The sequence below is a fragment of the Canis lupus genome, chromosome 31 (assembly GCF_003254725.2).
Source record: "Canis lupus dingo isolate Sandy chromosome 31, ASM325472v2, whole genome shotgun sequence".
NCBI lineage: Eukaryota > Metazoa > Chordata > Mammalia > Carnivora > Canidae > Canis > Canis lupus.
Genome location: NC_064273.1, coordinates 29,200,484 through 29,225,673, shown reverse-complemented (window position 1 = coordinate 29,225,673; position 25,190 = coordinate 29,200,484). Strand labels below are relative to the sequence as shown.

The 25,190-nt window shown below is 41.6% G+C and overlaps 2 long non-coding RNA genes across 4 annotated transcripts in view; one reads left to right on the top strand and one right to left on the bottom strand.

The window, feature by feature from the left end:
* Positions 1-1,202: 1,202 nt before the first annotated feature.
* LOC112661708 (uncharacterized) overlaps positions 1,203-25,190 on the bottom strand; it is a 31,161-nt gene continuing 7,173 nt past the window's right edge. For 2 of the 3 annotated variants that reach the window (XR_003137898.3, XR_003137901.3), the window contains exons 2-3: positions 5,902-10,357; positions 1,203-3,430 (exon numbers count right to left, since the gene is read on the bottom strand). This is a non-coding gene — a long non-coding RNA (uncharacterized LOC112661708). The remainder of the gene's footprint in view (positions 3,431-5,901; positions 10,358-25,190) is intronic. The other variant, XR_007407516.1, reaches the window with a different exon arrangement.
* On the top strand, positions 9,255-22,919 carry LOC112661709 (uncharacterized). Its single transcript, XR_003137902.3, has 3 exons — positions 9,255-9,390; positions 10,413-10,598; positions 11,164-22,919. It is a non-coding gene; the product is annotated as an uncharacterized LOC112661709 (long non-coding RNA).

Below are 25,190 nucleotides of genomic sequence, written 5' to 3'. Positions count from 1 at the left end.
GAGAGGCCCCTGCAAAAAAAAATGAGTGCCTTTGCACGGGTTAAAGTTGGGGATCCGGAAGGGAAAGATCAGAAAGGCAAGCACCTCTGCAGCTCTTGTCCAAACAAGAGACCAAGAGATTTGGAGCGGCCCCTGAACCCCTGGGAAAAGTGGTGGGATCAATTGCTCAAGTAAGTACTAATTCGGGTTTGGCTCCCTTATTCCCCACCCACACCAATTTCCACCGGGCAGCCAAGCTTCACACTTCCTTGCCTTAGGGATCTGAGCCAGCTGAAAGGATTCCTGCTTTTGTAAAAGCTAAATCCCTGGATGAGATTATGCCAAGGGCCTGGAAGACGAGGGAGAAGGGGGGAGGAAGGAGGGAGGCAGTAAGAGCCCAGAGGCGCCTAGGGAGGTAGCCCCCCAGCATCCCTACCCAGATTCCCGTTCCCACGGCTGCAGTTGAACCACAGGGTCTGAGGGCTGGGTGCCCAGGCGGCAGGAGGGTGGGAAGCAGGGGGATTGCCTTCTGGGGTTTGGGGGATTACCTCTGCTGATATGCCTTATCTTAAAGCCGATTTTGCCTGATCTTAATTTAAGGTCACCACACCAGCTTTCTATGTTTTGAGTTGGCAGAGTACATCTTTTCCCATCCTTTCCTGTTTGCCTGTCTGTGCCAGTATATTTAAAGTATGTCTCCAGTAAACCTTTCTGTCATCATCACGTAGGGCTGTGCCTACCAACAAGTAGGGGGTGCGGCATTTGTAGGGTTTAGGAAGTCCCCAAGGGTCATGAGAAGAAAAGCTTTCTAACACTACTAATAGAAATTAAGTACCTTTTTAATCAATGGGAAACCAGAATACGGGTGAGTACAGTGCCGCAGATTAGAAGTTGAGGCCACAGGACTGCAGCTCCCATGGTTACAGGATACCCTGCATGCCCAGACAGGTGACCACCGTGAGGGCCTCTCAACCGGGAAGAGGGTTTGAGAGTGTGTGTGCATGTGTCCACCTGCCAGGTACACTCAGTCCATGCAATGCCCGTTTCCCTATCAACGGGGCTCACAACAGTGACACAAACCTCCTCCAGGAGCACAAACATACTCGGGTGGCCCTTAACCGACGCCTAACATGGGGCAGCACCACCCACAGAGACAGAGACTGGGAGATCCCCGAGGACATGGCCAAGAGACAGCTTTCCCTTTTCTAATTCAGGAGGTCCAGCCCTGGCTGTCCCTTAGAGGCACCCACCTGAGTTTTTGTTTTTTTTTTAATGTTGATCATGCCCAGGATCCATCCCCACATGATTCTGTGATATTGATCTGGGGTGGAGCTAGGTGTATTTCTTTTAGGAGGTTTCAACGTGAATCAATATTTGTGAAGGCTACCTAAGTAAATCTAAAGTGCAATCAGATCCTCTTGCAGGCTGGAAGTATCTCAGAAGGGAACCAGGTAGAAACCCGGTGTTATCCTACAGGCAGGTATACATGTTATTCTGTGGCATCACCAATGACACCAGGCTGGCTGCTAAGGACAGCTCTGTTGAGAGGGAATGTGACCAGGCCGTGTCAGCACCCATCAAACACACCCGGCCCGCTCGTGAGCGGCACCCGATACTGGGGCACCCAGCAGAGGGGAGGTCCATGGCTACAAAACACAGAACAGGAGCCCTGCTTGCTCCTCCACAAATAATTAGGCCTAAACTGTAGCATTACGTGATATCTATCTCCAAGGTCAATGCGAATGAATAGATCTCTTTGCTGGGTTTCTTCCCTCAAAGCAAAGGTTTCAACCATCTCCCTTTTCTTCCTCAATTCAGGATACATTGTCCAGCACGTCTGAGCCACTCTGAAAACAAGCCAGTGTGGGTATAATGGAAATAAAGCCATTTCCATGAGAAATGGCGTTTCTTGTTTAATCCCACTTGCAAGAGCTTACTCAACCGGAGAGGGGAAAAAAAAAAAAAAAAAAAAGCAGTGTTTTTCAAAGTATGAAAAACTACCCATTATCCATTAGAGAGAAGCCAGTGCAAGTCAGAAGCTTTTGGCTTGAGGAAGAACTAGTGAATTTGAGGCTCATTTTTTAAATGGAAAATGCTCTTTTTTTTTTTTTTTCTTTGCCACTCACAACAACTAGTGCACCGTGTGAAGCCCAAACCAAACCTTTTGAAAATAGTATTGTTCTAGGGCTAGGGGGTTGGGAGAGAGGGAGAAGGTTTTCAGTTAAAGGATGAGAATGATTACCCTTTGACCAAACTGGATTCCACCTACTGACCCCAAGGTCCCCAGGTGGGAACTTGGGGTTTTTAGATTTTATTCATTAAAACCAAAGCTCCCTGCTTACAAGCACCACCTCCTGCCCCATCTTTGCAGGATCAGTCCCAGCCTTTCCTTCCCAGCCAGCCTTCTCGGCCCCCAGCTTCTCAGCTCCCACAGAAACAGAGGGAGGTGTGCGTGGGAGTTGTGTGCCTCAAGTGGATGCACCATTCCCCCGTCACCCCCAGCCACTTTCAACAGAAAAAAAGCTCAGGGTGGGAAGCTGGAGAGCAGGGAGGTTCAGAGGATGCTGCAAGGGTCCTGAGGCTGCTAAAGCCCAGCATAGAATTCCCCTCTGCTGCTTAGACACAGCAGTAGAAAGGCACAGACATGTCCTCCTGAGTTTCTGACCACTCGGTACAAGCAGTTGAAGATGTTAGTGGATCACCAGTCTACCTTGGCTTTGAGTGGACAGTCAGGACACACCTTCAGTGTTTACTAGCTCACCTGTTGTCCTGGACTGCCACAGTGGATACTGTAAAAGCAAGAGGCAGGGGGTGGGGTGAGAGTAGAGAACCTGATTTCTTCTTAACCCTGAGGCTGGGGTGGCTTTATAAAAGACAAAGCCTTGAAAAGTAAACACCTAGGATAAGTGTCAATAGTCTTGACACAGTGAATGGCCTTGGAGTTTACATGAGCTAACAAAGATAAAAGATTTTTGCACAAAAATTCCACTAGCCAGATATCCTTGTCCAGCTCAGCACCCAATTGTTCAGAGGTAATTGTACCCTCAGGGATCCATTCCCTATATTCACTGTTTCCAGGTGGGAACTTGCAAGGTTCCCAATTCTTTACTTCGTTGGTTTTTTTGGCTGGAATTTACAATATGGAATTTGAAGAACAAACAAAATAGCAGTGGTTCCTCTGTCACCCGATACTCCAGGCAGAGTTTTCTGCGAGAAGGTCTGGAAAAACCTAACGATGCCAACTGTGGCTGCTCTGTGGATGCCTTGGGGAAGAAGTGCTGAATAAGAAATGCGTGGACCTTGATTTTGCTCTTTGTCCTGAATTCAGGTGTGTATATGTGTGTGCATATATGTGTACAGGTACACGTGCATGGATAAAATGAACATGTTCTAGGTTTTTCCTCGTCTGGCAAGCAGCGATGATCCATCACCTCCACCTCCACAGGATTGCCTGGCAAATTCAATAAGAAAAGTTTGTATTAGGGTTCTTTGGAGAAATAGAACCAATAGGGTAAATAGAGATAGACAGATAGACGGAAACAGAGATATTATAAGGGACTGGCTTGTGTCATTATGTAAGCTGACAAGTCCTAAGATCTGCAGGGTGAGTTGGCAAGCTAGACACTCAGGGGAGCCAATGGTGTATTTTCAGTCCAACTCCAAAGGCCTGAGAACCAGGAGAACCAGGTGTGAAGTTCTAACCCAATGCCAGTAGGCTCAACACCCCAGAAGAGCTGATATTTCTTCGGTTCAAGTTCAAGCAGAAGAAAGCCAATGTCCCAGCTCAATAGGACAGGCAAGAGAAGTACCTCTTACTCAGGGGAGAATCAGTATTTTTGTTCTGTTAAGGCCTTCAACTGATTGGATGAGGTCCACACACACACTACAAGGTCCGGGGGTCTGCTTTACTCAGTCTACCAATTTAAATGTTAATCTCATCCCCAAACATCCTCCATGAAAACAGAATAATGCTTGACCAACATCTGGGCACCTCATGGGCCAGTCAACTTGACATACAAAACAATGGAGTAGGAGACAGCATTGAGCCCTGGATAGAACACCATTTCTGGAGCCCAGTGGCCAGAAATCAAGGTTGAGCTTTTATTTACTGGTTGTGTGATGTGTAGGTTACTCTGTCTCTCTGGCGCTGCCTCTGTTGCCCCTTCAGTAAGATAAGGATAACAAAGAAATCAGTATATGTAAACATATGACACACAGGCACTAAAGCATTAGTTGTTTCGGATGTGAAAAGTACTTTTTAAAGCTTCAGTTGGCCCTTTGCATTAAATGTACATTGGTATTTAAGGCAAAAGAGACACAAGACATAGAAAATATAGAACAGAAAAAGAGAAGCATTAATACCAAGAAAGAAAAACAATGGGCCAGAGAACGACACAGATCTATTGGCATATCCTTACTCTTTGGGTAGAGTAGACCAGGGGATAGGGATAGGGGTTTCAGAGATGCATCACAACTACACAACTGTGGTTCCTCTCCTCGAAGGAAACTTCTCTGTTTCTCCAGGAGGTTTGTGGGCCTATATTTACCTTGGAACCTAATGGCGGGGTGGCTGTGGTCTTTGCAGAGTATGGACATGTTTCATATTATATGCATGAGTGATGGATGATCATGAAACCTAATATATTTGGGGCCCAATACCATCATCCACCATAAAAGCAAAATATTTTCCCATCTAGAAGTCAAGTTGGAAAAACCTCTCTCACAGTTGGTTTGGGTTTTAAAGACATAGTAATGGCTGCAAAGATGGCCTGTTCGTCCAGATAAGACTGAAGCCAACCTGACACCTCATTGCAGTCTGGTCCCTCTTCCAAAGTTCTGTTATGCATGTGGGTGGTGTTAACAGTGTCCTTCTGGCAGCTAAAATGGACCAAGAGAACAGCCTAATGGTTAGAGAAAACCTAGTTGGGATAGCAAGAAATGCAGCGGCTGGACTGGCCAGATAAGACTGCTGGGGGCCAGCGGGACAGCTCTTCCAGAGTGTGAGGTATTTGGGGTTTGGCAAACCCTAAGAAGCTGGTTGCCAAGCCCTGTTGCCCCTTGGTCCCCTGGTGTATTTCAAAGGAAATTAAATCCACATGTTTCTGATTTGCTGACACTTAAAGCTCATCCAAAGGTGATTTTGCAAGAGTGGTTTGGACACAAGAAGCCTAGAGAAACTTTAATTATTATTGTTATTTTTCATTTTGAAACATAGACCTGTACGCTTACATAATGAATGCCATGCCTACAAAATCAGAGCCTAGTTTTGCCTTACCAAAACTTTTTGTTCTGGGCCCACCAGAGACAGATAATCGAAGTCAACTGCAGAAGACAAACATCCAACCTAGAAATCTCTCTCACAAATGGTGCTGTTAACAGGCCCTTTTGATTGGGTTGCACCTCAGAACCCCCAAACCTAGAGTTCAAAACCATATGCACAATATGGATTGAGTGTATTGATTTCATTATTCCCTCAGACTCTGGCCAAGGAGCTAGAAACCTAAATCCAAGATGGGATCATGTTGGTAGGTCCTGGGAACCAAGGTCCAAAGATGCGGGGCACGGCTCCTCAAGGGCAAGAGGCCATCACAAATGCTTTCTGTAGAATGTTCTAAAATGTCTTGCCATGTCCCTAAATGAAACCTAGACAAGGAGCAACTCCAATTCAGTTTCAGTGAAATAGAATCACATTAGACACTTAGAAAGAGTAAGTGCTTCTGGACAGAATATGTGACCTCTCCAAGTCTAGACACATGAAAACTATTGGCCAGAGAGCTCAGGGACCAAAGGGTCCCTTCTTCTGAACCTGGCATAGACATTTTCGATTTCTCCTTTTCCCTCCACACACACACACACACACACACACACACACACACACACACACCCCCAAGCCACTGCATATAGCGTTTCCTCAAGACTCACCTCAGAGGAATTGAATCTCCCGACAGAAGTGGTGGCTTTGTTCTCTCTGGCTTTTCCCACCTGTTCTCCCAGCTTTAGGCCATCAACTGCTTGGTTAGCAGCTTACTCCGTTAGTCTCCACCATTGGAATCTCCCAGTCCCTAGCACAGGGTCTCGAACATGATGTGTCTTTAAACCTCTGATAAAGTGGGTGATGAGGGCTGGGATGAAGAACTGGGCTTCACCTGGAACTCAACCCTCTCCAGTTTCTCTGCTTCTGCAGTTGGATTTCTCTGGATATGCGGTGTACATTTCCGGCTCCCTCTCGCCCAAGGGCCTTCACACATGCTCCTGCAATCCCTCATTTTTTTTCATCCAGGTAACCTTTGCATAGCAGGTCAAGTTAGATGTCCCTTTCTCGAAAGGCATTTTCTTTTCAGCCTAGGGATGTGCTTCCCTCCCTCCTCTGCATAGTCGATACATATTTATATCTACCTAAGGAAATACAAGGTCACCTGCATTACCTCCCTTCCCATCAAACTGCTGGCTCCTGGAGGCCAGGATCCATGTCTGTTTCTCCTTCATCCATCCCCAGCACCTGGGCCTGAGAAACCAGTGTTGGTTCACTGACTTCTCACACCAGCCTGGTACCGGTCTTTGCCACCAACACAGCTTATTTCTGTGAACTATACAAACTAAGAGCAATGAGAGAGTTTTCAGACACTTGGAAACCAGTGCCCACTTAAATCAGTTTGCTACGGCTGCCATAATAAAATGCCACAAATGGATGGCTTAAGAACAACAGAAATGTTCTGATTCAAAGTTCTAGAACTCTAGAAGGCTGGAGTCTTAGATTGAGGTGTCCACAGGGTTTGTTCCTTCTGAGGGCCATGAGGAAGGATTTATTCCAGACCTGCCTTTTGGCTTTTCCTGGGTTTGCTGGCAATCTTTGGCACCGCTGGTCTGGGAGAAGCACCATGTCCATCTCTGGCTCCATCGTCACATGGCAATCTGCATATGGGCATGTATGCCTCTGTGTCCAAATATCCCAGGATCCCTTTTTCTAAGGACATCAGTCATATTGGATCAGAGGCCACCCTAATAACCTCATCTTACCTTAATCATCTGCAGAGACCCTAAATTCCAAATAAGTTCACTTTCATAAGTATTGAGGGTTAGGACTTTGATACCTTTTGGGGGAATGCTGTTCAACCACTCTTCTGGTAAAGAAAAAAAAGGAGCTTAAAATTGACATTGAAATACAGTGATCATTTAATTTATTGTCCAAGCAAGGACATTTTTTCTGAGAATGGAGGGGGGCACTTTTAACAATTTTGTAGGGACAACAGGCACAAACCAGCACTATCCCGGGCAGGCAGTCTGGGATGTATGGCCACCCTCTGTGGCCATAGGCTCATTGCCGAGGCTTTCCCACACAAGGATGCTTCGTACCTTCACTTCAAATCCCTCTGTGTTTGTGTTCCCAGCAAGTTCAGTCTGTTTTATACACAGTCTCGGTGAGACCAAGGGATTAGCTGTATTCCGGTGATAGTTAATTCACTGTTTCCAGTTACCAATTGCAAGCCCAATCTCAGCAATTAATTTGGCCAGATCAAATCAGGCCCTCTTACACCTGTTCCCCTGTTTTAATTAGGCTTTAATCTCCCCGGGGGAGTTGGAGGCACTGAGCACCATTACCTAAGCCTTAGATTAGGAAGGCAGTGTCAGATACCCCACGTCGCCATAATGCACAGGCGCTGTCCCTGAAACAGGTCCCGCCCTTTGGTCTAGAAATCTGCCTTGACAACTGTGATCCCCCCAGCATGGCTGGGGAAAAGATCCTTTTTTTTGTTACAGACTTCCTTTCATCTCCTCCCAAGGGAAGGCAATGTTCCCAGTGGTGCTTCTTTCTGAGGTAATTGTTGGACAGGAGTCAGCCAGTTAAGGCTGCCCATCTAATTAACAGAGTCTGTTATGATTTATCAGGATAATGAGGTGGGGAACAAAGACATCGATTTTTTTTCCCCTTCCTGATATTTTGGCCTCTTTTCTTCCTTTTGGAAAATGACCCAATGTTAATGAGAAACGAGTCGCTTATTGTTGGGGTGCAAATAGACAGATAAATGACATCAGTAATTAAGTCTCAAGCCCTCTTCGGTATACAGAGCCATTTGTCAGGCAATATTATTCAATTAATTAATTCCATTAGGGCTACCACATTTCTCTAAATCCAGCCATTCAACCATCAGTGATGATAATTCATATGATACAAAAATAGAATGGTTAATAAAGGCATAGTGAGTCCAGGAAGAAAGTATTTTAGCCACCACAGAAAGCCTAGCTAGAAGCATTTGATTTGAAAACGTGTAAAGTGATCACAGCTAGCCATGTACCTCTTCCCATCACGGACTGAACATATATGTTCTGGGCATTCCTTATTTCAAATGTCTAGGAGGAGAAAGGAGGACAGCGGAGTGGTCCAAATCACCTTCTGACACCACATCAGTGGACACTGTCAGGCTTCTGGTCATTTGCCCATCGGTGGTCAGAGAGGGGACAAGGGCCATGAAATGTGATTGTCTCAAGGCAATACAATGAGAGAGAAGGTTCTCAAAACAGGCGGCCAGGTTGTTTTTTTTTCTTATACAACTATCTACTGGTAAATATTTATCAAAATGAAAATTGGCTTACCAGCTGTGTGGTCAATTTTTGTCTGCTTTCTTTCCTCTTTTGTCAGGGAGAAAATCCTGACTCATCCATCTCTTACTGCTCACAACTCAAGGTAATTCTGTCTCTGTTGATGGTCATGTTAACAGAAAACACACCCACATTCTCTTTAATCCCCTTACTCTTTCCACTCTCCTTTTTAGCTCTTGCCAACTTTCTCAGAATTCTTTACACCCTCCTAGTGTGAAACTTGCCTTCCAAAAAAAAAAAAAAGTAACAGTCCAGAACCACATTTAAGAAAACTCGAACTAAAGGAATTAGTATCATGACAATCTAAAGAGGAAAGCCAACAACTCCTTCAGTCTTGACAAATCCCCGTTTATACCTCTTCTTCTGCCTCCAAATCCACCTTTCCTTAACTCACCAACATGAGCATAAATAAAATACTATTTCTGTGTTTCATTTATCACTTTATTCTGTTTGAGTGGTTGCTAATACTACTGGAGCATTGTGATCTGCTCTTTTTCATTGTGACACAGCAGTATTTCAGCTAGATTCAGGATTAAATATGCCCTGTGTGCTGGCGTGGGAACCTTTCTACCATTCCTAGGAAAACAGCTCACATTCCAAACAGCTGACTTCCAAAGTCCAGAATATGATCTGCTTAGAAGCTGGGGAGCTGCCTACACAGTTCTAGCCTCTTTTCTCCTCCTGACTAATCAAGGCATCTTTTGTTTCCTGAGCCCATTCTCTGGGAAGGAGTGTGAAATCAACATTGAAGGCCCCCAAAGCTTACACAAGCCTGGGTGAGAAGGAAAAAGCCCAAGGAAGCGGTTCTCAAATGTAAGCGGGCATCAGAATCACTGGAAAGCTATCAGGACAGACTGCTAGAGATTTGGGGAGGGAACCGAGAATTGGCATTTCTAACCCTGTCCCCTTACCACCTCAGGAGAAAGTGTGCCTTCAGAAAAAGATGGTCTTGCCCAGGGATCACATTTTGAGAACCACTGGCCTAGACACTATACGTACAGAGAGACTACAGGGAGTTAAGTAGATTTCAGAATCCTGCATCCAGCCAATAATCTGGCTAATGCAAAGGCCACCCTTCCCAGGGATGGACAGGAGAAAAGCGAAGAGGCTCTCTTCCTAGGTCTCCTCTACCTTTATCTGTAGGCAGAGACCATGCCCTAGAGTCAAGTCAACAATTTCCTTGGAGGAGGGCAGCATCATTTGCAGTTTTATAATTAGACCCAGAAATAGTGCAGAAGACTCCCAAGATTGTGGGATCTTCACATGTCTGTGAAAATGTTTTGTTTTGTTTTGCTCTCTGCTTCTTCTGGATGTCATACATACTCACGGTGTTGAGCAGGCTTGACAAGGCTTGGGAATCTTCTACTGTTCTTCATGGTTAGACTCAGATACCCATAAACCTGTTAGAATAGATTGGGGACCTGACAATTCTCATTTTACATGCAGTGATTCCAACAGACATCTGGTCTAGTGCTTCCCAAACTTCTCTTTGAACCCCACTCATAGAGATATACAACTCAAATAATCCCTTAGCAATCTATATTCATGTCTTAATTCTAGCACATTACTCTAGTGTCTAGCATGGTTCCTCACAGAAAGCAGAACTTATGACAAGGGCTTTTGTAAAGGAAGCTTATTCTGGAGAGTGATCCCAGGAAACAGGAGTCAAGGCCAGAAGGGAACGAAGCAAGGAAGGAGAGAAGGTGGCCACATGATCCATCTTGCCTCCTGTGAGGACCCTTCTAAGGAGCTGTGTAGAATGCACATCAGAATTTTCAGCCTGAGGGAAGAAAAAGGAAAGCATTATCCCATGGACTCTCATTCTCTTTTGGAAGGTTGTCTCATGAAGTGTCAACACACTTACAACTTCGGGTAATGCAGGCATGTATACCAGGATACGGCCTCTGAGAAGCCCAGGGCTGAAAAAGAGACATGTGGTGCAGCTGAAACAAGGCACTGTTTGGATCCACCTGCACAGAGTGGCTGCCCCACAATGGCAGGCATCAAAGGTGGGCCAAGAGGTGAGAGACACACACAGAAGATGTCCAATATGGTGCATTACATAAAGAATGGGAGTAAAAAATAGTTGCTATTTTATCCACATATATTGTGAATCTCATATTGGTATAATCTTTAATATTCAATATATTTAAAAATTTAACTGAATGTGCGTATTAACATAGAATTTCAGGAGTGTGTGTCCAAAACCCATAAACCTTACAAGGTGCCCACATGCCCTATTTCTAAAAAATTCTATCATTTCTGTGCCCAAAAATCACTAGGAAACGGTGAAGAGACAATAAATTTCATGATGACAATTGCAAGACCCTCAGATACAGGGAGGAAGTCAATAAAAGAATTATTTTGTGTTCGCTGTTTGGCGCTCACATTAAAATACAGGTTGAAATTAATTAGGAGTTGGGGCATCAAAAATCGCTTTTATGACCGCATGTCTGAAATTCCTATATTTTGTGCTTAGAAAATCAACTTGCTGCTATTTATAATCACTTCCATACAATTGTTAGTTCTTTATAAATGAAAACCAAAATTATACATAATTGTCACTGTCTTTTCTTTCTGTAACAGTTTCTGAAGTCCAGGGGCATCTTCAGAGGGATAGATTTTGATGAGAAAAAGATCATCTTCAGATAAAGAGATTATCATCAGGCAATTAACTGAATTAATAACACGAATTTCAGCATCTGTGTTGCTGGTGCTTCTAGTCTTTAACAAATGATCCATTCAAGATATGGACCAAAGAACATATGGCTAAGAATAAAGGCCATTTGAAACTGTACAACAGATTAGAAGCTTTGGGGGTTCAGCTCAGTTAAATTGACTGAGGCCAACTCATGAGCATGCTCAGTTAAGCCTCCCTCCCTGCCATGCATGTGTACATGATACCCACTCAGGGGCTCTAGAATCATTCTGGGATGAGAGGTAGAAGCATGTAAATACTTTCTAAAAAACTTCTTGCCGTTAAAATCTTCAAAACCATGCTCAAGTACAGAAACAAGAATAATGAGCCCTTAACTTCTCCCAGCTCAATTATCACGGTCAATCTTAAATACGTAAAAAAAAAATTTTTTTAAATCTAAGTAGGCATCATTTTTGCTCCTAAAGACAAGAAACTTGGGGAGATTTTCATGACCTCCTGAGGGTTTGTGACCTGCTGCTTCTTTGGTTCACTGACCTTGTTCAATCCTCTCTTTATACAAGGGAATGCTATGCTTCTCCCATTCTCTCTGGCTGTCTCTCATGCTTGCAGCAAATTAAGTGAACTCTCTATCATTTCAGCAATGGTGACATATAATCCCAGTGTTAAAGGATGGAATTTCCCAACGCAAGAAGCAGCAGAAAGCGAATGGAGGAAACGTTGCCATGAGCAAAGGCTCTCAACACAGTATCTCCAACTGTGCTACAAAGCAGCCCAGCTTTTGGATGAAAAGTGAAAAAAAGAATCTGACAATGGAGTGATTGTTCTCCCTCCACAAGCAATGCTACTATTTCTAACCCCTCGATGGGCTGTGCTGGCACCAGGCAGACATCGTCTAGGTCTTCCTCCAGTGGCGGGCAAGCCTAAAGGCAAAGGGGAAAGGTCCTGTTGTTTTCCAAGAGAACAAGCTCCACACTAGGACTGCAGCCACCAGAACCTTCCCTCACAGAACAGAGTAGGATGATCAGGGCAGCTACTCACCTTGTCTCATTTGTTCACGAAGAACCCAAAGCCAGCAACGTGGATCTGCTCCTTGCTTTTTGTCCAACTACTTGCCTACTACTCTAGAAAAACAACCAAGGTCTGCCAAGAATCTGCAATCTCCTAAATCTTAAAATAATGACTAGCCTATCCAGAGTTTCCATCCAAAGCATTGTTGGTTCCTATACAAGAAAACCCTCTGGGGTGAGAGTCAGGAGGCCAAGAAAGGCATGTGGTTATTTTTGCCACACTTAGGAAAGAATGGGAAAGTCTATTTTTGACATCAGCTGTTCAGCTTTCAAATAACATCAACCCGTAAAACATACCTAATTTAAAAATTGGTTACAAATTTTACTTAACTTTAAGCCTTTTAGGTTTTGTATTACTTCCAGTGCATGCACATGCACATACATGAGCACGTGTGTACACACACACACACACACACACACTCACACCTACATTCTATTCCCTGGCCATATATGAGCTAAATAAAGTTTTGGCATAGATTAAGGGAATCATGCTCCCATTTCCATAGGACAACTTCCATCTTGAAAAATATAATAATAAACAAGTGATGAGGTAGAGAGTTGATTGCTTTGTTCAGATTACAACGCTTCTAAGACTGACTACGGCATTCAGTGCAGTTAGCCATTAAACAAGGAACTATGTGTTCAAGAGATATGACGGGGGCATGAAATGGAGAGGGATGAGGGGCAAGAAAAGGAATCACATGGTAGTTGTGTACTATTGCAGTGGATGTGTAAGTCATTACACTTGGACCCTGAGCTGAAGGCAGAGATCAGACACGAAGTTCCCTGAGGACTAATAAGGACTGCAGTGTCACTGACCACTAACCACATTTGCTCACACAAGTGAAAATGGCTTCTCCACCTGGGGGCCCCTAGCTTAAAGGGAGAGCCAAGAATTATGTGTTTCCTTGGTTTAAAGAGAAAAAAGCATATATTTCAGTCATGAAAGCATTTGCAGTCCAGAGTTTGACTTTTTTTTTTAGCTAAAAAACAGAAAGCCGCTCCATGTTACCGAAATGATTCCTAACATGAAAGCATGGCATTGTTTTTGCTCTTAACTCATTTCAAAGGCAAAGAAAATTACTGTTCTTTGAAGCCTTTGGTTCATATTGCTCATCTAATGTAAAATAAAATTACAAACAGAGGGCAGCCTCCCCTGCCCTCCTCTGCATCCTCAGAACCCACTTGCTCTCAACTCCTGGAGTCCTTGGTAGATGCTCCCTACCTTTCTCCAGCTGTGTAGATAGGCATTCTCATCCCTAACAACCACCTTGCTCCATCACTGCAGCCCCCACAGGACCGGAGGTAGGAGCTGTTAAATGGCTGAATGCATTTGGGAATTATAAGATTTTAGTCTTTTCTATCAAGTAACCCCTTTTTTAATGAAAATAGAAAAGATGGAAGTGGAAGAAAAGAAGTCACAGTTGTAGGGATGCCTGGGTGGCTCAGCGGTTGAGTGTCTACCTTTGGCTCAGATTGTAATCTCGGGGTCCTGGGATGGAGTCTCATATCGAGCTCCCCACAGGGAGCCTGCTTCTCCCTCTGCCTGTGTCTCTGCTTCTCTCTGTATCTCTCATGAACAAATAAATAAAATCTTTATTAAAAAAAGTCACAGTTGTAAATTTAGTATCAAACTTCACTAAATAACGGAGAAAGCAATGCAAATATTAAACCAAAAAGAAACTGAGTTAGAATCCTGAAGGGAGGCCAACTGTGCCGGTGTGACTGGGAAGGCCCATTTCCTGACTGCAATTCCCACATCCCAGGAAACCCCTCCATCCTGGGCAAACCTTGGCATGCAATCACCCTGCAGGCTATCAGTGACTCTCAAGAGACCAAAACCCAAAAGTCCCCTCAGTTGGAAATCAGCAAGATTGGAGAGAACTCACTACAAATGCAAGACGTGCCCTGGACCCCCTCACCACCACCATGAAGCTCTATCTCTGACCCGTCTGTTTCTCCCACTGCACTGAAAACAATATGATTACTTTTCTGGTTATTCATTTATCATGTGTTGTCCCGACTCGGTGTGAGCTCCACGCAGCCAAGGAAATTATCTCACTGGCTTCCCACCATAGGCCTAAAACATTCCCCCAGCAAACAGAGGATGTTCAAGAAACATGTCTTAGATGCAGAACTCTCTCCCAGATCATGGGATCTAACAAAATCGTTGCACTGATTCTAAGAGGCACAGTTTTCCACGATGTAACATCTCTGGAATCCAGAAGCATCTCAAGTCAACAGTGCCTTTCAACAGCCATTGGCCTACGGGGCAGTGGCTGTGACATGGCTGCCTTTGTGTCTGTGTGTGTGTCCACGTAGACGCGGCTGCTCATGCTGTCCTCCCTTCGACTGTGAGACATGTGCATCTGTGAGTTTAACCCGAGAGCTTAACTGCCATTTAGAAATGTTCTCAAAAAAAATTTCACCATGATTCAGCATTGAAATGACAAGCTATTTTGTACTCAGAAAGGCGCAGAAGCCAAACAGTAGGATGTAAATGTGGTATTAGCAACAACTATTTGTCACAGAGGAATGATCATTAAGTCCATGTTTTCTTGCTAAGGAACAACCAACCAAGTGCCTTAGGAACCTCAGAAAGGAAGGTACCAACAAAGACAGGCAAGCTGTGTTACTTTCTGTCACTGAGATATCTGTTTAGTTGCTAAATTTCTCAGAAGCGATGAAGATTAATTTCAAAAACTCTGCTGTGATGGACTCGGGAGTCGGGATTGTTGTTCAAGGTACTCGGCAGTCTATGGGCAGCGTTTTCCCTTTCTTATATAAAATAATGGTGGATCTTACATCCAAGGGCATCTCAGATGTGACTTAATGAAGTAAGGGATTAGCCTTTTCCAATCCTTAATTCAGGTCTGGCACCATCCTCCCAGGGGTCACCAAGGACACTGCTGGTACATGACAGGGTCAGTAGAGTGTAGCAGCTCATTAGGTTTGTGCAACTCTTCCAGAACTTCCGGCAAGTGTTCTCACTGGCTCTTACTACTGGCTGGGGGTGAGGAGGGCTCTTGGGTTCTAACAACAACTTTAGGTTTCAGGTCTCCATCAACTTCCCATCGATGCCTTCTCATGCAAAGTGCTCTGCTGCACTTGCCCAGCTGTGCTCCTCACCCCAAACTCCTTGCTAAGCCTGATTGATGCCCATTGACAGAGTCTCATGATGGCCTTGGCACTGCACCTACCAAATCCTGTCCTACAGGGCCTGGGAAATCTCAAGCACTAATTGCAGTGTATACCTTTAGGACAGTTATCTACCACCTTTGGTGACAACAGCTGTATCATTCTGAGAAAGGATTTAATTGTGTTCCCTCTACAGGATGGAAACAAGAGATGCTCAGGAATGGTGCAAGTACAACCACACAAGGCAAATCTTGGTCAGTGGCCCAATCAGAAAAGCGCAGTTGGTGGAGTTATTAGAGACAGTCCAATTCATCACTATGAATAGTGATTATATGTTGAGTTAACAAAATGGGTTCATTTTTCTTAATGTCTCTAGAATCTCTCAATATATTGTTATATGTTTGTCCTTTTGTAGCTTGTTTATTCATTTATTCTTCTATTAACCAGATAATTAAGTGCCTACCATATGCTGGTCTACTTTACTAGACACAGAACATCAAAAAACAAACAAAAAAGATAATTTCTACATAATATATAGCATAGGATATAGCATAGGATGGGTTTTCAAGCTGGGGCCCACAGACCCTCTCAAGTAGTGTTTGAACTTGGATGGGAAAAAAAACAAAACAAAAAAAAAACATTGTCTTCACTAACCTCTCACCCCTGGAAAGACTGACTTGTCTCTGTCATTATAGTTTTATTTTTTCCAAAAGTCCCTATAAATGGAATTATACAGTATATAGAACTTTCGAGACTGGCTTCTTTCACTCAGCATAACACCTTCGAGATTCATCCAAGCTGTTATGTGTGTCAATAGTTCATCCTTTTTATTGCTAGACTGAATAGTATGCCACTGTAGGAATGTACTCCCAGTTTACTTACACGTTCACCCATTGAAAGATATTTGGACTGTTTCCAGATATTGATGAGTATGAACAGAGCTGCTTTAAACATTCAGGTACAGATTTTTGTGTGAATGTAAGTTTCCTGTTCACTTGGGAAAACACCCAGGAGTAGGATTGGTGGATTGTAGGTAAGTCTTTGTTTGGCTTTATAAGAAACCACCAAGTGGTTTTCCTGAGGAGTTATGCCATTTGGCTTTCCCACTGGGAATGTATGAGGGTTCCAGCTCTGTATTGTCATGAGCACTTGGTATTGTCAGTACTGTTTTTTAATTTTCAGCGTTTTGCCATTCTGGGCATGTAGTTAGATCTCATCAGAGTTAACTTGTATTGCTTTAATGGTCAATGATGTTGAACATCTCTTCATGTGCTTATGTATGCTAGGTATTTGCCAATATTTTGTTAAGAATTTTTGCATCTGTGTTCATGAGGGGTATTGCTCTGTACTCTGCTTTTACTGTACCATCTTTGTTTGGCTTTGGTATCAGCGTAATGCTGATCTTATTATTTGAGAGGTGTTCCTCTTATTTGAGAAGTGTTACCTCCTGTTCTATGTTCTGGAAGAGATTGTGTAGAATTTGTTTTATTTTTTCTTTAAATATTTGGTAGAATTTTCTAGTGAACCATCACTAGCAGTATTTTGTAGAATTTGCCAGAATGATCTGAGCCTGGAGATTTCAGCAAACAGACGGGTTCTAACTGCAAATTCCTAACTGCAAACTCATTTTTAAAAACAGTTATAGGGCTAGTTAACTTATCTATATTTCATCTCAGGTGAATTTTGGTAGTTTGTGTTTTTTGCAGAATTTGTCCGTTTTATATAAATCGCTGCATTCAAGAACACAGTCTTTAGTGATAACTCATTTTTCATGCTTGATATTGGTCATTTATGTTTTCTCTCTACAACTCTCATTAGAGATTTATCAATTTTATTAATCTTCTTAAAGAACCAAGTTTTGGTTTCATTGAGTTTTCCCTATTGGTTTTGAAATTGTTTTCAATTTGATTAATTTGTGTTCTTATTTCTATTATTCTTTTTCTTTTGCTTGTTTTGGGTTTCTTTTGCTCTTTTTTTCCCCCTAATTTCTTAAGATAGCATCTTAGATTACTGGTTTAATAGCTTTCTCATTTTAAATATGAGCATTTTAATTGTATAAATTTCCCTATAAGCACTGCTTTACCTGTATCACACAAGTTTTGATATATGCTTTCATAGTCAAATTAGAAAATATTCAAAATATTTTCTAACTTCCCTGACACTTCCTTTTTGACTCATGGATTATTTAGAAGTACACTGTACATTTCCAAGGGTCTGGTATTATTCCTGTTATTTGACTTTCAGACTAATTCCATTATAGTCAGAGAATATACTTTGCATGATTTCAATTCTCTTAATTTGTTTAAAAAATTTTATTATGACATAGGATATGATTTATCTTGGTCACAGTTCCATGTATATTTGAGAAGAATATTTATTACGCTGTTTTTGGATGTAGTATTCTATAAATGTCAACTCAAGTCAATAATTTATAGTATATACCCTTGTTGGTTGTCTACTAGTTCTCCTGATGACCAAGAGAGGAATATCGAAGTCTCTAGCTATTGTTGTGGATTTGTTTATCTTTTCTTTCAGTTAATTTTTGCATCATGTATTTTCAAGCTCTTTTATTTGGTAAACAAATTTAGGATTATGCATCTTCTTGATAAATTACTCCTTTTATCACTATGTATTATCCCTTTTTATTCTTTGCTCTTAAGTCTGCTTTGTCTGATATTACTGAAGCCACTTCAGCTTTCTTCTGATTAGTGATATATGTTTTCCAACCTTTATTTTATACTACCTAGGTCATTATATTTGAAATGAGTTTTTTTTATGGGCAATATATATAATTGAGTCATTTTTTAAAAATCGGTTCTGACAACTTGTGCTTTAATTAGTGTGTTTACTCCATTTACATGTAATGTAATTACTAATATCTTTGGATTTAAGCCTACCATTTTATTGTTTTCTGCTTGTCTATTTTTAGTTTTTAGGTTTTCCCTTTTCTTTAAGTTTCTTTTCTCTTTTAAACATTTCTTAGTTTTCTATTTTAATTTATCTATTGTATTTTTACTATGTATCTCTTTGTGTAATGTTTAAATGTTTGTCCTAGGCATTAAAATATTCATATTTAGGGACGCCTGGGCGGTTCAGTGGTTGAGCATCTGTCTTCGGCTCAGGGCATGATCCCAGAGTCCCAGGATTGAGTCTTACATTGGGTTCCCCTGGGAAGCCTGCTTTTCCCTCTGCCTATGTCTCTGCCTCTCTCTCTCTCTCTCTCTCTGTCTCTCATGAATAAATAAAATCTTTAAAAAATAAAATATACATATTTAACTTTTCATAGTCTATATAGAATGAGTATCACTTCAAGTGATATATTAACACCACATACATTCTCTTACCCGTGCTTCCTCACTCAGGTTGGGTTTTTATATTTTTTACATCAACATACACTGAAAATTCCACTAAACAATGATAACTTTTATTTTTAACCAAAATATATCTTAAAGAACTTAAAAGATGAAAAGGAGACTATTATATTTACCCAAATATTTATCATTTGTGTTGTTTCCCTTCATTTTTGTTGTTTCTGTTTGCCTTCTGGTGTCATTTACCATCAGAAGGAATTCCTTTAGTAATAGAACTGGTGATACTAAAGTCTCTTAGTTTCCCTTCACATGAGAATGTCTTTATTTCATCTTCAATCCCTAAGGGAATTTTTATGAAATACAGAATTATGGGTTGGTAGTTCTTTTAAAATGTTCTTCAAAAATGTTCCATTTCTTTCTGGAAAAATCTGTGGCTATTTAAATCATGTTCCCCATGGGCAGCCTGGTGGCTCAGCGGTTTAGCGCCGCCTTCAGCCCAGGGCCTGATCCTGGAAGACCCGGGATCTAGTCGCATGTTGGGCTTCCTGCATGAAGCCTGCTTCTCCCTCTGCCTGTGTCTCTGCTTCTCTCTCTCTGTCTCTCATGAATAAATAAATAAAATCTTTAAAAAAAACTAAATAAATCATGTTCCCCTATAAGTACTGTGTAGTTTTTCTCTGGCTACCTAAAGAAGGTTTTTTTTTTTAGTTTTCAGCAGTTTGATAATGATGTGTCTAGGCATGGATTTCTTTGGTTTATCTCATTTGGAGTATCCTAGACTTCTTCAGTCTGTAGGTTTATGTCTTTCTCAAAATTTTTTCTTTCGTTTTCAGCAGTTTGATAATGATGTGTCTAGGCATGGATTTCTTTGGTTTATCTCATTTGGAGTATCCTAGACTTCTTCAGTCTGTAGGTTTATGTCTTTCTCAAAATTTTTTCTTTCGTTTTCAGCAGTTTGATAATGATGTGTCTAGGCATGGATTTCTTTGGTTTATCTCATTTGGAGTATCCTAGACTTCTTTAGTCTGTAGGTTTATGTCTTTCTCAAAATGTTTTCTTTCGTTTTCAGCAGTTTGATAATGATGTGTCTAGGCATGAATTTCCTTGGTTTATCTCATTTGGAGTATCCTAGACTTCTTCAGTCTGTAGGTTTATGTCTTTCTCAAAATTTGGCAAGTTTTCATCCCTTGTTTCTTCAGACATTTTCTGTACACATCTTTTCTTTCTAGGACTCCTATGAAAAGATAGACATTTTGATGTTGTTCCACAAGGTTAATGAAGCTCTGGTCTTTTTTATTTTTAATATTTTTTCTCCATACTGTCCAGATTCTATAATTCCTATTAGTCTATATTGAAATTTGCTGACTCCTCTGTCATCTCCATTCTGCTAATGAGCCTATCCTGTGAGATTTTTATTTCAGTTACAGCACTTTTCCATTTTGAAGTCTCCTTTCAGCTTTTCTTTATATCTTACATTTTTCTGAGAGTTTTTATCTTTTCATTTTAAGAATGCTTCTTGCCCTTACATGTTGAGGTATTTTATAATAGCTGTTTTAAGTTCTGTGTCATCTAAGCATTGGCTTCTGTTGACTGTCTTTTCCCACACAAACTGAGATTCCTCCCAATTCTTCATAATGGGAGCAATTTTCAACTGTATCCTGGATATTTGATGATTGTGTTACAAGACTCTAGGACTCTAGATTGTGACCAAATTCTATGGAGAACGTTGATCTTTCTTCTTTCTTTCTTTCTTTCTTTCTTTCTTTCTTTCTTTCTTTCTTCTTCTTTCTTTCTTTCTTCTTTCTTTCTCTCTCTCTCTCTCTCTCCCTCCCTCCTTCTTTTTTTTCTGTCTTTCTAACAGAGTCTGCCAGGTTCAATTGAGGTCACAAATTCCAACCAGTCTTCTGTGGGTTGTAGTTCTAGTGTAAATTCTGTTTTCCATTACTTCAGATCTGTCCCTGTGCACATTATCAGGTGGCCAGTCTGAAACCTGGGCAGTGATCTTATTTGTAGTCCAGTTCTCAAAAACAATGGTATACTATTTAGATTCAGGTCTATTATTCGGTCTATTATTGTGAATCTCAGGGCTGAGCACAGAACTTCATTAACAACTTCATGAGGTTGGTTTCTCTAGCTCTTCCCACTCTCTGGTACTTTCCAGTTCCTACAGGCTCAACTTTTTGGTCCTCTGGCTAGAAATCTGGGGCTTTACTTAGCCTGCTCTTCTATGCATTTCTCATAACTATATCTGCACCCAGGGACAAACGGTGGGAGGACACAGAGGGAAAAAAAGCATTGGGGGTTTGCCTCACACTCTTGGGACCACAGTTCCTCTGATTAGAAAGAAGACTCTCCTCCCTTGGTTTTAGGCTTCTGCAAGTTCTCATACCCTTGATTCCACAGGATTGCTTGGGGGACTGAGTTGCAAGAGAATGGAGAAAAGAAAAAACAAAACTATATAGGGGATTTCTCCACTCTTCTAAATATTAGGAGACCTCCTTTCTGCTCCCTGTAGGGCTTCTCCTGGGGCTCTCTCTGCAAATACCAGTGCCTACTTCTGAGTTTTGGGCTATGCTAAATCGAGGATGGATGGTTCTGGAAAGGGAAAATGATACCTTACCACTACTAGTTCAGGGCTACTTCTGATTCTGTCTTCACCATTCTACCAACTCCTATAGCAGCATTTGCTTGGAGACAGACTGGAATGTGTTTATTCCATCTTGCCCTGAACCAGAACACAATGTGTTTTATTTTATAAATTTAAAAATGATTCTAAGATACAATTCACAGGCCTATTAGTTTCCAAAGACATCCATGGCAGAGAAAGGACCTTTAGCCCAAAAGGTGGGATAGACCTATCAACAGTCACATGCAAATCAACACATACATGCTCGGGAGGAGCAGCTAGGATCTTTGGAAGTGCTTAGAGAACACCTAGGCTAGTTTGAGATCAGGGAAGGCTTCCCAGTGGGCAAGAGAGGAAGAGTGTTCTCTGCAGATGGAAAGTCATGCTCATGAGCCAGAAAAGAACCACAGTGTGGAAAGTGTGGGTCACAACAAGTGATTCAGAGTGGCCAAGACATGAACTTCTCTTGGCTCTTGAGACCATACACAGAAGATATCATATTGTTTTATTAGATAGCATTGGTGGACTATGAAATTCAATGAAATCCTAAATCCACTGGAAACTATCATCCTGATGATATCCATTGTAGAATCCAATTCCAGATCTCGATCTCAGTTCTATACATAGACTCTGTATGTAGGCATTTAACATTTGAATAAGGAGCCCATTCATTTTGTATGCTTGGCAACAAACTCTGTTGTGGATACATATACCATTGGATAGCTATTTTAAATTGCTATTTCAGAGATCAAAAATTCAATGAGAAGACTGAGAGAAAATATAAAAATGAAGAATGCAAAAGAATAAAATAGCCAAAGGAAAAAATTTTAATTCTAGCTTTTCATTATTATAAACTAGAAAAACCACAAATAACTGACATAATCAGCATAATGCATTTCTCTGTGCTTTTTGAAAAATTCAAATTTGTCAGAGCTTGGGGCAGAGCATGGAAATAAGTATGATGAAACAGAGAAAGTGTGCTAAGAAATAAAAAAGAACTTAATCCCCAAGGCAGGTAAATCCAGTATGCAATAACACAGATTCAAATCCCCACAGACAAACACACATAGGCCTGCTGCAAGAAATCCAGTGGCTCTGCCACAGAGACTGTGGATTGAAGTTGCCCTAAGGCACTGAACTTATTTCCTTACCATGCAATAGAAGGATATTTGGGGAGGGGGAGAGAAAAAAAGGAAGGGCCATATATTCATAAAACTATAGAGTTACTTACACAAAATATTACTGGCTAAGGATAATAAAAGACAATAATGAGATAGTTACTTAATTTATCTTTTCTTTTTTAAGATTTTATTTATGTATTCATGAGAGACACAGAGAGAGGCAGAGATATAGGTAGAGGGAGAAGCAAGCTCCCTGCAGGGAGCCTGATGTGGGACTTGCTCCCAGGACCCTGAGATCATGACCTGAGCCAAAGGCAGATGCTTAACCGACTGAGCCACCCAGGTGGCTTAATTTATCTTAAAAGAGCATATGGTACCATCCCATGCAACACAACTTGCTTGATCAAAATGATTATAGAACTGGGGGACTTTCATTCAGGCCCTCAACTAACCAACTTTTAATTATGTTAGTTGAGCATCTACTATCAACAAAGCCTGCACCAAGCTATACTGGTGTGTTAGGACTAAACTGTGTTCCTCAAATTCACATGTTGATCCCTTAATCTTCAGTACCTCAGAATGTGACTATATTTGAAGATAGGACCTTTAAAAAGTTAAAGGTTAAGTGAGGTCATTAGAGAGGCCCTAATCTAATCTGATGGATGTCCTTAGAAGAGGAGAAAATTTGGACACACAAAGAGACATGAGGAATGTGCACACACTAAAGAAAGGCCATGTGAGGACACAGCAAAAAGTGACCACCTGCAATCCAAGGAGAGAGGCCTTAAAAGAAACCAAACCTGATGACACTCTGATCTTGGACTTTCAGCTTCCAGAACTGAGACATGAATTTCTGTTGTTTACGCTTCCCAGTCTGTGACAAGAGCCTGAGCTGAGGCGGGAAGGTAAATGGAGCTCACAGGCTCATGAGGAAGCTGACCCAAGGACAAAGAGTAACAATACTGAAGACCCATGTCAGGTGGTGAGAATAAGTGTGTGGGTCTGTAAATAGGGTACAAGGTGGGGAAAACAGAAGTGATTCCAGAAAATACTCAGGTCAAAGAATAAACTCAACTTCAAAAACCATCAGTACTGGGACCCCTCGGTGGCTCAGCAGTTGAGTGTCTGCCTTTGGCTCAGGGTATGATCCCAGTTTGGGGATCGAGTCCCATATCAAGCTCCCTGTGAGAGGCCTGCTTCTCCCTCTGCCTATGTCTCTGCCTCTCTCTGTGTCTCTCATGAATAAATAAAAACAATCTAAAAATAATAAAAAAAATACCAAAAACCATCAGTACTGTTACTTCCTCTAGAAGCTGGATTCATCCTAGCATCTGTCAGACTGAAATGCCATCTGGGGTCAGCCTGGGAGTTCGAAGTTGCCCTCTTAATGAGGTTGTCTCCCCATCAAGAGGTTTGGGATCCTGCTGCTTTCCAGGTATAAACCATCCCCAAGCAACTAGCATAAAGAGGGCAGCATGCTAACAGTGTCCACACATCCTTCCATCCTAAGCTTTCTCATAATGGTGCACAAGTTTATCTCAATGAGCAATGATCTGACTGATCTCACAGCATAGCTCAAAAACTCAATGAAATGAAAATCATAAATAAAACAAAAGAGATGGGGAGTACAGATTCAAGAATCCTGCATACCGGGAGAATATTGGCTATTGAATATTAGGAGTTTGAGAAAAATAACATGGAGACATGAACTTAAAAAATAAGTTAGAATACTGCTTACCTGAATATAAGTAAACTCAACTACCAAGTAAGATTAATAAAAGCAATTTCAAAAGAAAAAAAAAGAATCACCCCTGGACCTAATCTGGTGAATTCTCAAATGTCAGCTACCAGAGAATATAAACAAATTATTTACATCGGGAAGAGAATTTGAATGGCACCAGATTTCTCACTGGGAACATCTGGAACATTGAGGTGTGGAGCCAGGCTTAAGGTTTTTGAGAGGTAAGGCTCTTATCCAGGATCCCTCTGTCTGGCCAATATCATGTGTAAAAAATGAAAAAGAGGGGTGCCTGGGTGGCTCGGTTGGTTAAGTATCTGCCTTTGGCTCAGGTCATGATCCCAGGATCCTGAGATGGAGCCTGAATTGGTTTCCTCCTCAGCAGGGAGTCTGCTTCTCCCTCTGCTTTTCCCCCTGCTCATGCTCTCTCCCTCTCTTTCTCTCTCTCTCATAAGCAAATAAAATCTCTAAACAAAATGAAAAAGAAAAAAGAAGACCAAAGACATTAGACATCTCAATAAGACTCAATTAAATTCCTCCACTGAATGACACATAATCTGAAACAGTTTTAAAGAACTATTTGTTATATGCTATTTATGAAAAACAATAGCCAAGTGAAATTACAAAGAAAGCTTGGAAAGAAAAAGATGGGAAACTATATCAGGCAAGAGTAAACAAAATGAGAGTGGAGGCAATATGAAGATCAAAGTGGAATTTAAGACTAAGAGCTTTATTTTTTTATAAAAAAAAAAAAGACTAAGAGCTTTATTTTTTTAAGATTATTTATTTATTTATTTATTTATTTATTTATTTATTTGAGAGAGAGAGAGTACTAGGGGAAAGGAGGCAAAGGGAGAGGGAGAAGCAGGCTCCCCACTGAGCAAGGAGATCTACAAGGGGCTCAATCCCAAGACCCCAGGATCATGACCTGAGCTGAAGGCAGATGCCCAATC